Genomic DNA, 5,379 nt, shown 5'->3' on the forward strand with positions numbered 1-5,379 from the left:
CCCATTTCTAGGTAAGGTACCTCAATTCAGTGGAATGCATTTCTAAATTACACAGAAAAATATTCTGAACAAATTTAAGTGGAACTTACATAAACTAATCTATGAACTTCCTACTTATAACCCTGTCAAACATCTTACCAGATAAAAACAAAAAAATTCTTCATTATAATTCCTATAAAATACACATAACACTGAATTTATGAGCTATTCAAATTACAAGAGAATCAATTTTTCTAATATGTTGATGTTACCAAATTTCACAATATAGACAGTTTCAAATTTAAAATACTAGGAAATACACAAAGTTTTACAGTTTGAATTCACACCTGTTATTATTAGATTAGCTTAAAATATGTTGATCTAAGTATTATGTCATTGCCTTTAGAATGTCTTAACCTAAGATTCTGGATGACTGATTTTTGGCCCAGACAGAAAGCTCTAAGGAAGGAGTTGCTGGCAGGGTGTGAGCAGTTTACTCAGGCAGAAACTTTTGAGTTTTCACAGATATAAATAATTTTCAATTTGTTCAATACAAAGAAAATTTAAGGTCCTATATAACAGTCGCAGATCACAATAACCAACATTTTTACTATATCCAATATTTATGTAGTGTTAGGTTTATAATATGAGCTGCCTACAGAGTATCCTGAAAGGTTAGCGGACATGATTTATAAATGCTTATCTAATCTTACTTGTAAACCAAAGCTAAAGAAAATTTTAAGATTTTTATGGTCCATGGTTAGAGACTGATTTTTTTTCTCACTATTGGATTAAGAATCTTTTTCTTTGCTATTTCTGGTTCTTAACTAAAATCAAATCACTGTATTTTATCCTGAACATGTGACTAGATCTTGAAATCTTAAAATATTGACACTCTACTCAGGTGTCACTCTGCCACAAAAGCAAGCACCCAATGTTACTTCAAGCTATCAGCAGATCTTGTAAGATTTTCTAATTCTACCTTTCACAGATGAGGACACTTTAAGGGGTCCTTGTTATGCCAACTTTACAGAAAACCATTATAATCATATCCATTTCTAAAGAGTTTTTAATAACATTTACATTATTCTTTCAACAATTAAATCCATAATCCAAAGGGATGAAAGAAGAGTTCGTTTTTCTAACAATATTTCTAAAACAATGAATTATTAATGTTAGGTATTATCTTAACACATTACAAATCATCATAACTATGTTAACCTGGTTTAAAATCATACAACTAACAAATTTCCTGATCCACATAGTATTAGGATAATAACAACGAATTTCACTTAAAATGAGCCCAGAATAAATTCAATTACACTTAGATCTATTTTCCAAAGAGTATCATATAGAACCTTAATTTATAACTTCAATTACTTAATATTATATTTTATATTAAGGCTTTTTATTTCAAGCATTTCAAATTATGAGATTCACTATTTCCAGCTAATCCACTGCAAAAGATTTTAAAAGTAACAATATTCTACCCCAATTATCATGCTTAGGAACACCTTGCTGATAAAATTTCTCCTAACCAGATACAGATATATATATACACATACATATATATGTATGTATGTATTGGTTTTTTGTACCTACTTACTTGCACAAAAGTCAAACTTGACCACCTGAAGCTGACAAATGAGCTCCCAGAACAACTGTCCAGGGAAAAGAAGAGCTTGGAGCACATGGCCTTGCTATTGCCTTCCTGCTGTATGCCCAGTGTGTCCCTCATTTGTTTCCAAACTTTCTTATCTATCTTCCATATTTTCCCTCCAATCTTTATTTCTCTTACCAAATCTTTCAAACCAATTACACAGAGTACATAACTTTCCTTTACGTTTCAACCATATCCCAGACAGCACATACTGTTATTAAACCTTCCCAAGTTGTAAACTTAATTTCAACCCAGGTGATTATCTTCATTCATGTACCTATCACAATTATAACTTGTTGCTTGATTATCTATAGTTCAGGTGTTATCTACTAGATCAACGAGTTCCAAACCTTTCTCACCCTCCCAAAAGGAGACAGAAACCTGCGCTGCCTATTCCTATTCCTATTCCAGAAGAAGTTTGTGAGACAAATCTCTTTTTTCAAAAACCCATTAGGATGTTTTTGGTAATTACAAAAAAATTTAGGAGGCCTATTGAAGCCCCCCGGAGTGGGATTCTGGTTTCACCAAACTCCATTAACAGCTTACAAAATGCTTTATTGCCCAATTAACAATAGAGATCTGTTATGTTGCATCCAGAGTTCAGCTCAAGGCAGTTTTCCAAATTTAATCATATTCATTTCTCTTTTCTGCTTACTCTTTACTTTTTAGAATCTAGAGAGAGTTAATACTTAACAATTCATAAATCAAGAGAGTTGTATTTCTCTCACAATTTTTACCAATATTACTTATACAAATAGCTTTTACAATGGTAATATACATTTTAAACATAAATTGCTGAAATTCTAAAGTGATTGCATTTCAGGCTATGATAGAAAAATCTTGATCAAAGTGTCTTAAAAGACAAAAGCTTATTTTGTGATTTTAAGCACATTTCCCTGATATCGGATATATTCAGTTCTTCTATCTAACAAATACAGGCTAATTCTACAAATCCCACAGAGACAGAGACACAAAACACAGAAGAGAACACACGGTCTTAGTGACCAGAAATTAAGGTTTAAATGTAAAAGTTACTTTCGTGCTTGTCTTGCTTACCTCACTTAGTTCTACTACTTACTCTGCTGAAGTCAATTTTTTTTCACTCAGATACAATTACTTACCTAAAAACCTGACAGCAAGAATCTTTTTAGAAAAATTATATCTCCCTGCTTATTTTACCTAGCTTCTTATTCTGCTCACAGCATTTTCTTTATCACTCAGAATGCAGAGGATAGTGGAAAAGATTAACATATAAGAGGGAGAAATAGTGGAGTTAATCATTCCAAGGTCAATATTTGTTGCAATGAAAACCACATTGATGTAGATGCTAGTGCAGGAGAGTTTCAGGATGGGGGGAGGACAATGTCACACAGAGTTGGTGACGTTACTATCACAAGACAGTCTCAAGCATGCATCTAGTATGGGACATGACAAAAGTAAACTCCATCACATATACACCAGACACTAGAAGGGAGCAAACCTGAGAGGACATGTAGCTATTATAAAGCAGTGGGATACAGATGGCAACCTATCTGTCATAAACCATTACTGACAAAAGAAAGGACTCAGAATTTACAAAGAAGCAGAAAAAAGACAACTGAGCCATGCAGCAAGAATAGGAGATGACGTTTTTCTCCACACAAAGTTCATTATTATTTGGTGGTGATGACAGAGGAGTAAAAGAGATCTATAAAAGACATATTGAAAATAAAATAATACATGGGGAATGAAGGTGTGGATTATACCTAACTAGAATCATCAAGCCTAGGTTCCCAACCATAGTTACCACGGAGATACCTAGGAATAGGAAAAAGAGAAGGAGCTAGAGCTCTGGTCAGTCACTTAAACCTAACAAGATAAATTCAGCCATAGAGAAATCATTTCCTGTGGTCATTCTCTTCTGAGTAGAATCTGTGGGGGTTGGAAAGAATAGTCAAATTAGAGAGGAAATCAACTTTTCACATCCTATCCTCCAGTGACAAGGCATTATTCACAGTGCCTGGCACATAGTGGGTGATTAATAAATGCTTCTTTAATGAATGAATGAAACAAACTGGATGTAAAGTCAATCACAAGCAGCTCTCCTGAGGAATGCTGGTGTGAATAACTTTAATGATCTAACCACATAGTATAGTGAACTCTCTATTCAGCAATAAACTAAAACAAAACACTCAAGAAACTAAAGCACAACATTCACAACAACATAACATAATTTATTACTAAGGTGGCCACATAGTCTTAAACAAAACATATCAATCAGTAAGTCACAATCTCCTTAATCAATACACAGTATCCAAGTAAAGTTTTCTTTCATCTTGACTCAAGGCTGGCTTCTAATCATCCTTAAGGGGTAGCAGAAAGTGCAAACACCATCCACCCCTAAGTCACAGTAAGTCACAACCACATCAGTCAATACAGAGTACCCAAGTAAAGTCTTATTTCACCTTGACTTAAGACTGGCTTCCAAACCCTTTGGCTCCTCTTCTATGAGCTGACTGCTCTCAGCTCTTGCCTGGATTCACACGTAGACAGCTCTCCACTGCTGTTCTATATCTCAGTTCACAGGGACTGCTCCACTCCAAGCCCTTCACAGTTTCTATTTCTAGGAAGACAAAGCTTAACAGGGCTACAACAATAATTACACACATTAAGCTTAACAGACCTACAACAATATTTATACACATTATAATCTCAATTCACTTTCTGTCTGACAAAGTTACAAATCAACAAAGAAGGCTTCTGTCTGAGAACTCAAACACAAATCAACATAAAAGTCCTCTTTTAGGACTTCTGTAACAACAGTAGTCCTCTTTCTGGACTTCTGTAACAATAGTAAAGTCCTCTTTCAACAGACAGAATGCTTGTCTGATGAAGTAGCATCAACACAGACAGAACAACAGATTGCTGACATCACAAACATTCTCTCTCTTAGCTCTGCTCACTCCCAGCTCCACTTGAGCTTTTCTCTATTCTGCTCCTTCCTGTTCAGCTCTTTCAGCAAGTTCCTTCCGCCATGGATTCCATGTGATTATGTTAGGCCTATTAATGGCAGGTAAGGCCTTCAAATTTCTTTAGGCCTATTAAGGGCAGAGAAGGTCTTCAAACTCCCTTAGGCCTATTAAGGGCAACACACAATGTATATTGTTTCCAACAGAGACTCTTGATACAATCAAAGGTGAGGCTCAAAGACACTTGAATAGCTGAAACAGGCAACAAAGTCCTATTTTGTTTGCCATTACATTGGAATATCCTTAACCCAGTCCCTTACTGGATCCACTGTTGTCACAAAGATTCCCTACTCTGACTACTCTCTATAAAAGTTTCCATAAGCCAAATAGTTGCTATAAACAGCTTTTGAATATGTCTTCAAAGTTAGGCCAAGGCAGGTAGGCAAGAAAAAAACAAGGGAGAGAGAAATGAAGGAAATAAACATTTATTAAGCATCTACTACGATCAGGCACAATGCCAACAGTTTTACAAATATAATTCATTTAATCCTCACAGGAACCTTGGGAAGTAGATGCTAATATCATCCCTACTTTATAACTGAGAAAACTGAGGCAAAGAAGTTAAGTGACACCCAAGATCAAAAAACTAATTGGCCTGAAGCTGAATTTGAACTCAGATCTTCCTGACTATAGGCCCAGCATTCTGTCCACTGCACTATCCAGCTGTCTCTAACACTACTAGAACACTACACTAGATGAAAAGGCAATGATGCCCTTCCAAAGCTATAACCT

The 5,379-nt window shown here is 35.2% G+C and overlaps 1 pseudogene; it reads right to left on the bottom strand.

The window, feature by feature from the left end:
* Positions 1-3,029: 3,029 nt before the first annotated feature.
* Positions 3,030-3,533, bottom strand: LOC138154948 (olfactory receptor 8B8-like; annotated as a pseudogene).
* Positions 3,534-5,379: the final 1,846 nt, after the last annotated feature.

This window comes from Petaurus breviceps, unplaced genomic scaffold (genome assembly GCF_028583685.1).
Source record: "Petaurus breviceps papuanus isolate PSGF00001 unplaced genomic scaffold, PetGlider_PUasm1.0 91133, whole genome shotgun sequence".
NCBI classification, from domain to species: Eukaryota; Metazoa; Chordata; class Mammalia; order Diprotodontia; family Petauridae; genus Petaurus; species Petaurus breviceps.